The following is a 13,625-nucleotide window of genomic DNA, read 5'->3' as shown; positions in this document are numbered from 1 at the left end:
CCCTTTGTTTGTTCTTGAAGACTCTTTTACATTTTGTTCCCCTCCTTATTTTTATATTATTTTTGTTTCCTTCCTCTTATGCTCATCTGTTTTGTATCTTAAAGTCTGCATATGAGTGAAGTCATATTATATTTGTCTTTCTCTGACTGACTAATTTCGCTTAGCATAATACCCTCCGGTTCCATCCATGTAGTTGCAAATGGCAAGATTTCATTCTTTTTGATTGTCGGGTAATACTCCATTGTATATATATACCACATCTTCTTTATCCGTTCATCTGTCAATGGACATTTGGGCTCTTTCCATAGTTTGGCTATTGTTGATCGTGCTGCTATAAACATTGAGGTGCATGTGTCCCTTCAAAACAGCATCCCTGTATTCCTTGGATAAATACCTAGTAGTGCAATTGCTGGGGCATAGGGTAGTTTTATTTTTCATTTTTTGAGGAACCTCCATACTTTTTTCCAGAGTGGCTACACCAGTTTGCATTCTCACCAGCAGTGCAAAAGAGATCCTCTTTCTCCGCCTCCTCACCAACATCTGTTGTTGCCTGAGTTGTTAATGTGAGCCATTCTGGCAGGTGTGAGGTGGTATCTCATTGTGGTTTTGATTTGTATTTCCTAGATGATGAGTGATGTAGAGCATTTTTTCATGTGTCTGTTAGCCATCTGGATGTCTTCTTTGGAGAAGTGTCTATTCATGTCTTTTGCCCATTTCTTCACTGGATTATTTGTTTTTTGGGTGTTGAGTTTGAGAAGTTCTTTATAGATTTTGGATACTAACCCTTTATCTGATACGTCATTTGCAAATATCTCCTCCTATTCCATCGGTTGCCTTTTAGTTTTGTGGATTGTTTCCTTTGCTGTGCAGAAGCTTTTTATTTTGATGAGGTCCCAATAGTTTATTTTTGCTTTTGTTTCCCTTGCCACTGGAGATGTGTTGAGTAAGAAGTTGCTGTGGCCGAGGTCAAAGAGGTTTTTGCCTGCTTTCTTCTCTAGGATTTTGATGGCTTCCTGTCTTACATTGAGGTCTTTCATCCATTTTGAGTTTATTTTTGTGTATGGTGTGAGAAAGTGGCCCAGGTTCATTTTTCTGCATGTTGCCGTCCAGTTTTCCCAGCACCGCTTGCTGAGGAGACTGTCTTTATTCCATTGGATGTTCTTTCCTGCTTTGTCCGAGATGAGTTGGCCATACATTTATGGGTCCATTTCTGGGTTCTCTATTCTGTTCCATTGATCTGAGTGTCTGTTCTTGTGCCACTACCATACTATCTTGATGATTACAGCTTTGTAATACGTCTTGATGTCTGGGAGTGTGATGCCTCCAGTTTTGGTTTTCTTTTTCAAGATTGCTTTGGCTATTCAGGGTCTTCTCTGGTTCCATACAAATTTTAGGATTTTTTGTATTAGCTCTGAAGAATGATGGCATTATTTCACTAGGTATTGCATTGACTATGTAGATTGCTTTGGGTAGTATTGACATTTTAACAATGTTTGTTCTTCCAATCCAGGAGCATGGAATATTTTTTTGTGTCTTCTTCAATTTCTTTCACAGCTTTTTTTTTTTTTAATTTTTTTAACGTTTTTATTTATTTTTGAGACAGGGAGAGACAGAGCATGAACAGGGGAGGGTCAGAGAGAGGGAGACACAGACTCTGAAACAGGCTCCAGGCTCTGAGCTGTCAGCACAGAGCCCGACGTGGGGCTCGAACTCACGGACTGCAAGATCATGACCTGAGCTGAAGTCGGCCGCTCAACCAACTGAGCCACCCAGGCGCCCCTTTCACAGCTTTGTATAGTTTTCAGTGTATAGATTTTTCACCTCTTTGGTTATGGTTATTCCTAGGTATTTTATGGTTTTGGGTGCAATTGTAAATGGGATCGATTCCTTGATTCCTCTTTCTGTTGCTTCATTATTGGTGTATAGGAATGCAAACGATTTGTGTGCATTGATTTTGTATCCTGCAACTTTGCTGAATTCATGGATCAGTTTTTAACAGGTTTTTTTTTGGTGGAGTCTTTTGAGTTTTCCATATTGAGTATCATGTCATCTGTGAAGAATGAAAGTTTGACTTCCTCCTGGCCGATTTGGATGCCTTTTATTCCTTTGTGTTGTCTGACTTCCAAGGCTAAGACTTCCAGTACTATGTTGAATAACAGTGGTGAGAGTGGATATCCCTGTTGTGTTCCTGACCTTTGGGGGAAAGCTCTGTTTTTCCCCATTGTGGATGTATAAGCAGTGGGCCTTTCATATGCAGCTTTTATGATCTTGAGGTATGGTCCTTCTATCCCTACTTTCTTGAGGGTTTTTACCAAGAAAGAGGCTGTATTTTGTTAAATGCTTTCTCTGCATCTATTGAGAGGATCATGTGGTTCCTTTCCTTTCTTTCATTCATGTGATGAATCACATTGATTGTTTTGCAGATATTGAATCGGCCCTGCATCCCAGGTATAATTCCACTTGGTCATGGTGAATAATTCTTTTAATGTATTGTTAGATCTGGTTGGTTAGTAACTTACTGAGAATTTTGCATCCATGTTCATTAGGGAAATTGGTCTATAGTTCTCCTTTTTAGTGGGGTCTTTGTCTGGTTTTAGAATCAAGTTAATCCTGGCTTCATAGAGTTTGGAAGTTTTCCTTCCATTTCTATATTTTGGATTTCTTTACTGGTAATGGGACTGTTCAAATTCTCTATTTCTTCCTGTTTGAGTTTTGATAGTTTATATGTTTCTAGGAATTTGTCCATTTCTTCCAGATTTCCCATTTTATTGGTGTATAATTGCTCATAATATTCTCTTATTATTGTTTGTATTTCTGTAGTGTTGGTTGTGATCTCTCCTCCTTCATGCTTGATTCTATTTATTTGGGTCCTTTCCTTTTTCCTTTTGGTCAAACTCACTAGGGGTTTATCAATTTTGGTAATTCTTTCAAAGAACCAGCTCCTGGTTTCATTGATCTGTTTTACTGTTTTTCGGTTTCGATAGCATTGATTTCTGCTCTGATCTGTATTATTTCCTGTCTTCTGCTGGTTTTGGGTTTTATTTGTTGTTCTTTTTCCAGCTCTTTGAGGTATAAGGTTAGGTTGTGTATCTGAGACCTTTCTTCCTTCTATAGGAAGGCCTGGATTGCTATATACTTCCCTCTTATGACCACCTTTGCTGTGTGCCAGAGGTTTTGGGTTGTGGTGTTATCATTTTCATTGGCTTCCATGTACTTTTTAATTTCCTCTTTAACTTCTTGGTTAGAAATTCATTCATTCTTTAGTCTCCGAGTATTTGTTATCTTTCCAAGTTTTTTCTTGTAGTTGATTTCAAGTTTCATAGTGTTGTGGTCTGAAAATATGCACAGTATGATCTCGATCTTTATTTACTTGTTGAGGGCTGATTTGTGTCCCAGTATGTGATCTAGTCTGGAGAATGTTCCATGTGCACTGGAGAAGAATGTGTATTCTGCTGCTTTAGGATAAAATGTTGTGAATATGTATGTTAAGTCCATCCAGTCCAGTGTGTCATTCAAAGCCATAGTTTCCTTGTTGATTTTCTGTTTAAATGATCAGTCCATTGTTGTAAGTGGGGTGTTGATGTCCCCTATTGTTATGGTATCATTATCAATGAGTTTCTTTATGTTTGTGATAATTGATTTATATGTTTGGGTGCTTCCACATTTGGCACATAAATGTTTACAGTTGTTAGGTCTTCTTGGTGGATAGACCGCTTAATTATGATATAATACTCTTCTTCATCTCTTGTTACAGTCTTTATTTTAAAATTTAGATTGTCTGATATAAGTATGGCTACTAAGGCTTTCTTTTGGTGACCATTAGCATGATAGATGGTTCTCCATCCCCTTATTTTCAATCTGAAGGTGTCTTTAGGTCTAAAATGGGTCTCTTGTAAACAGCATATAGATGGATCTTGTTTTCTTATCCATTCTGTTACCCTATGTCTTTTGATTGGAGCATTTAGACCATTGACGTTTAGAGTGAGTACTGAAAGATACAAATTTATTGCCATTATGTTGCCTGTAGAGTCAGTTTCTGGCAGTGTTCTCTGGCCCTTTCTAGTCTTTTTGTTGCTTTTGGTCTTTTTGTTTTTGTTTTGTTTTTTTTCGTCTTTTCTCCCCTCAGAGAGTCCCCCTTAAAATTTCTTGCAGGGCTGGTTTAGTGGTCACAAACTCATTTAATTTTTGTTTGTCTGGGAAACTTTGAATCTCTCCTTCTATTTTGAATGACAGCCTTGCTGGATAAAGAATTCTTGGCTGCATATTTTTCCAATTCAGCACACTGAATATATCCTGTCACTCCTTTCTGGCCTATCAAGTTTCTGTGGATAGGTCTGCTGCGAATGTGATCTGTCTTCCCTTGTAGGTTAAAGACTTTTTTTCCCTTGCTGCTTTCATGATTCTTTCCTTGCCTGAGTATTTTGTGAATTTGACTATGACATGCCTTGTTGATGGTCAGTTTTTGTTGAATCTAATGGGAGTCCTGTGTGCTTCCTGGATTTTGATGTCTGTGTCTTTCCCCAGGTTAGGAAAGTTTTCTACTATGATTTGCTCACATAACCCTTCTATGCCGTTTTCACTCTCTTCATCTTCTGGGACCCCTTTGATTCTGATGTTGTTCCTTTTTAATGAGTCACTGATTTCTCTAATTCTTAAATCGTGCTCTTTTGCCTTAGTCTCCCTCTTTTTTTCTGCTTCATTATTCTCCATAAGTTTGTCCTTTATGTCGCTGATTCTTTGCTCTGCCCCATCCATCCTTGCCACCGTGGCACACATTCAAGATTGCAGCTCAGTTATAGCGTTTTTTTTATTTCATCCTGACTAGCTTTTACTTCCTTTATCTTCCTAGAAAGGGATTCTAATCTGTTTTCAACCCCGGCTAGTATTCTTATTATTGTGATACTAAACTCTAGTTCAGACATCTTGCTTGTATCTGTGTTGATTAAGTCCCTGGCTGTCATTTCTTCCTGTTCTTTCTTTTGGGGTAAATTTCTCATTTCAGCATTTTGAAGGAAGAAAAGGAATTAATAAAGTAAAAAAAAATTAAAAATTAAAAACAACACAAAGAAATCAAATAAAGGATGCTAGATCCTAGGTGTGTTTTGATCTGGTTGTTGAAAGAAGCTTGATAGATTAGACAAAAAAGGGAAAGATAAGAAAAAAAAGAAGGAAAAAAAGAAATGTTTGAAAATTTGAAAAATGAATACAATAAAATAGAATAAAATGAAATGATGAAAGTAAAATAGAATTTTAAAAATTTACAAAAAAGTATAAAATATAGTAGAAAAAATTAAGGAAAAATCTTTTTAATAAAAATGGAAAATAAAATAAATTTTTTCTCTTTCTGTATTCAAGAATAAGAAAAGAAAGAGAAAAAAATTGAATAAAAGGACAAGCAAACAGAATGAGATATGATTGAAATTAAATCTGTTTCCCCTAGAAGTCAAACTGTGAAGCACTTTATAGTCTGTAAACTAAGCAAGTGAAGAGACTTGTGTTTGTCAAGAGTGCTGTTGGCCCAGTTGGTCAGGGTTTAGTGTAACGGCTCCGTTCTCCACTAGATGGTGCTGCTCAGCTTACTGGGATGGATTGCTGTAGCGCTTATAGGCGTGTATGCGTGAAAGGGGTGAAAATGGTGTTACCCAGCTACCCAGTCTCTAGTATCAGAACTCTGTGCTCTCCCTGACTGGCAGTCGAGCACCCCTCCTTTGTCTCCAGCTTCCATCTACTCCCTCCTTCTACACTGTCCATGACCATGCCATCAGGCTGCCAGGCAGCACCTCCCTCCTGAGTTTTATCTCAGATGTGGCTGTGTTTCCTGACCCCTCACTTCTGAGGGACTGTGGCTTTGACCTGCTTAGACTGTCTTGGGGAGGGTGTCACTCAACAATGGCTGGGTGCCCACCCACCCCAGGAACATTTGGGAGACCGTGCTGCTGCCAATGCCCAGAGACTGCGGCTGGGTGCCAGCCCGCCCCAGAAAAGGTTCACGCGATTGTGTAGCAGCAGAGTTTCAGAGTTTATGGAAAATTACAACACACATCTGGTACCAGGCTTCCCCCTTAATGTCCTTGTTCCAGCACCAGCGAATGTGGTTGTTCTCCAGGGTCCACTGGGACCTTTGCTTGTGGGGTGGCCGCACAGCCTCTACCAAATGTCCTCCCAACAGGGGAACCACCTCTCCCTGGGTGGTCCAAGGACTGCCCGGACTTCACTCTGTTCCTGGGGATTTTCCCTTCCCACCAGAGCACCGCCAGGTATTGAGCTGTGGAGTTTCAGACTCTGCGCTCCCCCTGTTTATAGAGTCTTAATGGAATTTAAATCCTCTCCTTTCTCCTTTCTCCCTTTTCTTGTTCAGTCCCTGTGGCTGTTTCCACTTTTCCACTTTCTCTCCAGCTGATTTTGGGGGGGGGTGCTTTTCCCATATTCTCCAAACCACCCCCCTGCCCCCGCCATCTCTGTCCTATCTCCACAAGCAAAAACAGCTCCCTGCCTTCCACAGCTTCTCTCTCCTCCAGTTCACCTCTCTGCGCTGTGTACCTGCCAAGGTCTGTGGTTCAGGTTGTGCAGATTGTTGTGTTAATCCTCAAATCAATTTTCTAGGTGTGCAAGATGGTTATGTGTTGATCTGGCTGCATTTCAGGGACAAGAGATGCAAAAAAAAAAAAAAACCTTCCATGCTGTTCTGCCATCTTGACCCCTCAAGGGTCAGATTCTTGACTGACTGAGCCACCCAGGTGCCCCTGGGAACTCTGAGACTCTCTTGCCATTAGGCTTAGGACAGGACTTCGAAGGTACATCTGTGCCAGACTGGGAGAATTGTGGCCACACAGTGTGTGGGCTTCAACACATGGATTTGCAGCCCCTTTCATATTCCTCTGATGGCTCTCAGTCCCCAGGTTGTGGACATGTGGCCACTGACAGTCCTTTTCTGCATTTTGCTGACTTCTGGGTGGGACCTTCAACTTCCTGACTTCTGGACCATAGCTCTGGGGACAAACCTGGAAATTAGGGGTGAAACCCCTGATACCCTTGTAGGTGCCTTTGTAGGGAATTAGAGTTTTATCCGTAACTCCCCAAATATTAACAACAACTGCCCTGGGGTGCCTGGGTAGCTCAGATGGTTAGGCCTCTGATTCTTGGTTTCAGCTCAGATCATGATCTCACAGTTTGTGGGATTGAGCCCCACATTGAGCTCCACACTGACGGCACAGAGCCTGCTGGGGATTCTCTCTCTTCCTCTCTCTCTGCCTTTCCCCTGCTCACTGTCTCTGTCTCTCTCTCAAAATAAATAAATAAACTTAAAAAAAAAAGAACAACTGCCTCACATTTAAATATCGATAAGACTGGCTTGAAATCATTATGCCATCTTTGGAAATATCTGGAAAGAATGATTACCCATGTATTTTGCATTTACACCTTATAAGTTTGGGGCTTCCTTTCATTGGTCATTGATATAGGATGGATTTACCAAGCAAAAGCTGCCTGATTATAAACACCTTGAGGGACTAAGATTGTTCTGTTTATCCTATTGGCCATCTTTTCCTTTCTTGGGCCTTCCTCCCTTGGCCTAGAAACATAAGGTAGTCCCTACCATTCTAAAAATAACTCCATCACTAAGTAAGCAAGGCCTCTCTTAGTTCTGCTTTTCTCTTTACAACCATCAACCACCTTTTCTAATTAATTTCCTGTACCCTGATGTCTTATGTGATATCGGACTCCCTGAATTTCCAATGTTTTTTGGGATTTTCATAGGTTTTTGGCCTCGAAGGAGAGATTATGGGTTACACAGTCTCTGTTAAGCAAAATTTAGGACACTATTCTATCCGTGGCCTTTACCTTGCTGATGCACATTATTCACATGGAGTTCAGTATTTCCTAAATGTTTCTGGGTGAGAACCCTTTTGCTCTGTCCAAGATCACTGAGGACCTCCTATCGCTAAATTCAATGGATGTGTAACAGGATGTAGGATTGTTTTTAGCAGAAGCTGACATTTCAAAATGTTAGCCCTTGCTATTTCTGGCTTGGGGACACCCCAGTGATCTTGCATCAGACCTTCTTTCTTCTGGGAAGAGCCACAGGAGTTCCCCCTTTTAGTTCCTGAGCGACAGCATTTCTGGGCAGAGTGTGCACTAACATGCTTACTTATTAATTTTTCCTTGGGCAAGGGTCGGGGGGCCCTGGCTTGAGGTAGACCCCACACCTTGACCCATAGCTGAAGGTTGCCGGAACAATTTCAGGAAGAACTGATACTGACACTAGAGACTTCTCTCTCTCTCTCTCTCTCTCTCTCTCTCTCTGTCTGTCTGTCTCTATTTTAGAGAGAGACAGAGAGAGAGCACTCAAGTGGGGGAGAGGGGGCAGAGGGAGAGAGACAGAATCTTAAGCAGGCTTCAGGCTCAGCACAGAGCCCAATGCAGGGCTTGATCCCTTGATCCTGGGATCAGGACCTGGACTGAAATCAAGAGTTGGATGCTCAACTGATTGAGGCACCCAGGCACCCAGGGTCTTTGAGGGGGCTCAGAAAATAGAACATGCTAACATGCATTATTCACACAGATTCAGTATTTCCTGAATACTTTTTAAAAATGTTTATTTATTTTTGAGAGAGAGAGAGAGAGAGAGAGAGAGAGAGAGAATGAGTGGGGGAGGGGAAGAGAGAGGGGGGACAGAGGATCTGAAGCAGGTTCTGCTCTGACAGCACAGAGCCTGATGTGAGGCTCAAACTCACAAACCATGAGATCATGACAGCCAAAGTCGGACGCTTAACCAACTGAGCCTCCCCACCGCCCCTTCTGAATGCTTTTGACTGAGACTCCATCGGCTGTGTCTAAGATCTTCCTCCCTGCCTGGCTTCTGAACAAATTGAGAAATCAGGCAAGGGAGAAGGGCACATGGAAAATTAATATTTTCCTTTATGACTGATGAAGGCTTGGCTGCAGGGTGTGGCTCATCTACTGGGAAACTTGACTTGCTAAGTTTTTATGGACACGTCCACTGGGGCAGCCCTGGCTACCACACCCCTGGGGCCCTGGAGGAGCAAAGCAGAGCCCATGCTCTTGCGGACAAGCAACTCCCTCTGAAGAGGAGAAAGAGAAGGGAAGAAATAAATGTGTGTGATTGATTCTTCCCAAATTTATCACTCAGATGAGTCACCCCACTGCACCTGGGTTGAAGTAAATGAATGGACAGAAAGATCCAGGAGGGTGACCTCAGTAAGTACCTTCCTGGCTCCCTTCCTAGAGGAAACACCTGAAATAGGGAAACTGTGTCCCCTTGAAATAGATTAGCATGACTAATGAGATAGGCAGAACTAGACCAAGGCCAGCTGGTCAGAAGGTACCTTGGGGTACCTGATGGGAGGGGAGGGGCTTTCCACGCCCAGCAGGTAATTGATGCTGTCATTGCTTCTGTCCCAGGCACACCAGAATCATAGGGGAGATGGCTGTGGTGTGTTTGTGTGTGTGTGTGTGTGTGTGTGTGTGTGTGTACACCGAGCAGCACCTTGGAGCTATGGCCTACGTTAGCATGTAGTAACCTTGGGGATAGATGGAGGCAACTCTACCCCCCATGTCTCACATTGTTGGCCGCAGCCTCAGAAATCCTTGATTTCAAGTACTTCTGGCAGAGAACTGGTGGCTGTTAGCAGAGACACGTTGGGGGACCGGCCACCCCTTCTGCCCCTTCTCTGTTAAATGAGTCTTATTGGGATCCATATCTTCATTGGTATAGCCGTGTGTGGGGTTCTTAGACTCTACATGAGGTAGGAACCCTAAGAATGTCAGAATGGTCTGTTGGCATTTGGAGGACTGGGACTATCCTGTCACTGTGGCTTGAATATCATAGAAATGCTACTTTTTGTACCTCAAGATGGTGCAACGGTGGGGGGAACCTGGGTGGCTCAGTCAGCTGAGCGTCCAACTTCGGCTCAGGTCGTGATCTCAGGGTTCATGAGTTCAAGCCCCACACTGAGCTCACTGCTGTCAGCAAAGAGCGCACTTAGATCCTCTGTCCCTCTCTCTCCTTGCCTCTCCCCTGCTCGTGCTGTCTCTCTCAGAAATAAACAAAACATTAAAAAACATTAAAATAAATAAAACATGAAAATTTTAAAAAGATGGTGCCATGGGATGCATGGCTTGTAGAGACTTCCCTCTGTGTTATTTTGTTGATTCCTCTGCCGCAATGGACACCTGTGATCATGCACTTGGCTTCTGTGTCCTTTTCCTGCTGCCCTGAGTGCTCCTTCTGGCCTCCCTCACAGCTGAAGTTCGTGTTTCCAATGCTCCTCCTCAGCATGCCTCGATGCTTAGTGCTCAGCTCTCTCCTCCCTCGCCCTGGAAAGTCTCCCTGTCCTGGTCCCGCTCTTGCTGTCCTCTGGTCTTCAGACCCTCCATAACCAGTTGCTGGCTGCAACCCTTTAGACATCTAAAGATCAACACATTCGACCCCTGAGTTCATCATCTTGGCCAAGCCGGTCTTTCCTCTCGGTTCTCCATCTCGACTCATGTCATGGACATTCACCCAGTTTTAGAAGTTAGAAATTTAGCAGTACCTCTGACTCTTCCCCCCACATTGAGTTAGTCATCAAGACCTGACCCTTTAAAAACAATAACTTCTTGAGCTTTTCTGGAATCTACTTGCATCTCTGCTTCCATCAGTAGTGGGCTGGAAAGTAATTAACAAACAGCTCTGGGGGGGAAGCCTTGATTTGTAGCATTTGATGGTGTCTGTTGCATCAGTACTTTCACCACGGCTGATTTCAAGCCACCCAAGGTTTAATAGTCTCTCCCCCAAACTCCTAAAAACCTCACTGGCTTTTTTGCAAGATGGTACAAGCCAGCTCTAGTTGACAATGGCCCCAACCCCCTTGGTGCTTCTCAGCCCCTCTCTCTTCAAGCTTCTCCCCGCTCAAGCCATTCTGTAGCCAGCTGCTAAACTCAGTTCTGACCACACCGGCTCTCCTGCAGAAATGCCATTGATGGCCTCCTGGATGATTCAGTCCATGCCCCTTACCAGTTTATTGAACTCTTGGAGACACAACCCTGCCTGCCTCTCCAGGGTCATCTTGGCTCCTATCTTTTTTTTTTTCTTCAAGGTTCAGCTCAGCTGAAACCTTTTCTCCATTTTTCGCATTGGGTCAGGTGCCCCATCTGAGGTGGCTTGGGTTACTGCACTTATAACCTCGTATTGATGGGGTTTTGCCTTGATTTTGGTCTTTTTTTTTTCTTGTGAGTCTGTAAACTTCTTCAGGGAGAAATCATGTGTTTGTTTTTTTTGTTGTTTTGTTTTTTGTTTTGTTTTGTTTTTTACCTCCTAGCTTATAAATATGGAGCAGTGGCTTTCTTATTGGAATTGATCAGTACGGGCACCTGGGTGGCTCAGTCATTTAAGCATCTGACTCTTGATTTGGGCTCAGGTCATGATCTCATGGTTGGTGAGTTTGACCTACGCATTAGGCTCCACACTGACAGCGTGGAGCCTGCTTGGGATTCTCTCTCCCTCTCTCTGTGCCCCTCCCCCATGCATGTGTGTGTGTGTGTTCTGTCTCAAAATAAATAAATAAATAAGCTTTAAAAAATCCTCTTTGAGATGTGAACTCAACAGGAAAGATGCTTGGCTAGATCCCGGCTCCCCCACTCAATAGTTATCTCACTTTGGGCACCTGTGTCCTCATTTGTAAAACAGTAACACCTGCCTCACTCGCCTTCTAAAACCACAAGGATCAGCTGAGCTAACATATGCCAGCGTGGCTGACAGGGCATGATATGAATGTAACACTCCGCCCTCCAGATGCACCAGGAGAATGCGGTGAGCTGAGCAAGGGCAGTGGACGCAGACCCCAGATCTGAACATTGGACCGGTCACGCACTAGCTGGGCTTCTGTGACGCTTCTCTCTCCTGCTTCTCCTGCTTCCTGTTTGCAGGTCGCTGCTCCTCAGCAGGTACCCCTCCCGTTGACCTCTGATGGCTGCCGTCCTCACGTCTTGCTCCTGGGCTCTACCCTCTGTGTGGGAACTCCCTCCGGGGCATCTCATCATTGCCATGGCCTTAAATCCTATCTCTCCGCGGTGACTCCCAAATTTATACCCCCCTGTCACACCTTTTCTTTGAGTTCCTGCCTTCTTGAGATGCCTCCATTCTGGTGCTGGGCAAAAGCAGCCCTGATTGCGTCCTGTCCAGCAGTGCCCAGTCCTCCCCCCCCCCCCCACCGTGTTCTTCATGTCGCCTCCTCCACATCTCCATGAGCTTGGGGTTCCCCATCTGCAATCGCCTTAACTCGGGGCAGAACTGTTTCAGTGACTCAGTCTTGTCCACTCTCCTTTCTTGTGCAGCATGCCTCACGTGCCCTAAGGCTGCGCTCATTTCTTGTTCACTTGACTGTTACTGGTTATCCTTTCTAGAATTTTAGTTCCACGAGGGGACTGTGTCTCTCGTTCACTTCTCCAGCCCCAGGGCCACGCGAAGCTCCTGACCCACAGCAGCTGCTCGGCAGATATCTGATGAACAAATGAATGTGTGTCCAGAGCAGGTTACTAACCTTGTGATAATTAGGTCTGTTCTCTAACATTAAGGGAATTAGGTGAGATATGAGATAATACACTGAGAAGAGCCTAAACCAGGATGTGGCACATAGCAGGTATTTAATGTTAGTTCCCCTTCCTATAACGAATTAAAAATTGGGGCGCTTGGATGGCTCAGTCGATTGGGCGGCCGACTTTGGCTCAGGTCACGATCTCTCTGTTTGTGGGTTCAGGCCCCGCGTCAGGCTCTGTGCTAACAAACCGCTCGGAGCCTGGAGCCTGCTTTGGATCCTGTGTCTCCCTCCATCTCTCTCTGCCCCTCCGCCATTTGTGCTCTCTCAAAAATAAATAAACGTTAAAAAAAGAAGCTATACAAGTTATAAAGAATATATTCTTTAAGCACATAAAAATGTGTGTGGGCTATAAAGAATAAGCATATAATGTGCATCCAGAAGGTCTTAATCAAATCTGGTAAAATGTGCATCGCTAAACTTATTACATGCACAACTGTAGAACTTATTACATATACAGGTGCGTGGGCTGTACTCCCAGAGACACTGATCTAAATGGTGTGTATCCTGATGCCTATCAGTTTGAGAACCAGTGATACAGAATATAGGTTGAAGTATGGTATTGGGCATATTAGGGTTCTCCAGATGGAAAAAAAAGAGGTTTTAAATATATGGCGAGAAAGAGTGAGACTGAAAGAGGGCTGGGATCCACAGGATGGGCCAGCAGGCTGGACATTTGGGTAGAGTCGATATTGCAGCCTTGAGTTCAAATTCCATGGGACAGGAGGCTGGAAACTCAGGCAGGGTTTCTATGCCGCATTCTTGACCACAAGCCTTTCCACTTTGGCTAGCTTCAGTCTTTGATCTTCAGTTCCTCAACTGATTGGACGAAGCCCACCCACATTGGGGGGGGGGGGGGCGCGTAATCAGCTTTACTCAAGGTTACTGGCTTAAATATTAATTATAGCTAAAATATACCTTCAGAGAAACATCTAGACTGGTGCTTGACCAAACAGTGGGACCTCAAGTCCTAGCCAAGTTGACACACAAAATTAACTATCATATTGAGCAAATATTTTAATTATCATTTAA

At 43.6% G+C, this 13,625-nt stretch overlaps 1 protein-coding gene across 2 annotated transcripts in view; it reads left to right on the top strand.

Moving 5' to 3' along the window:
• Positions 1 to 13,625, top strand: part of LOC132695085 (uncharacterized) — a 73,988-nt gene that overhangs the window by 9,681 nt on the left and 50,682 nt on the right. The gene's annotated exons all lie outside the window — the stretch shown is intronic.

This window comes from Panthera onca, chromosome B4, assembly GCF_046562875.1.
Source record: "Panthera onca isolate mPanOnc1 chromosome B4, mPanOnc1 haplotype 2, whole genome shotgun sequence".
Taxonomy (NCBI): domain Eukaryota; kingdom Metazoa; phylum Chordata; class Mammalia; order Carnivora; family Felidae; genus Panthera; species Panthera onca.
Note: the sequence above shows the minus strand (reverse complement) of the source record. Positions and strands in the feature narration are given on the sequence as shown.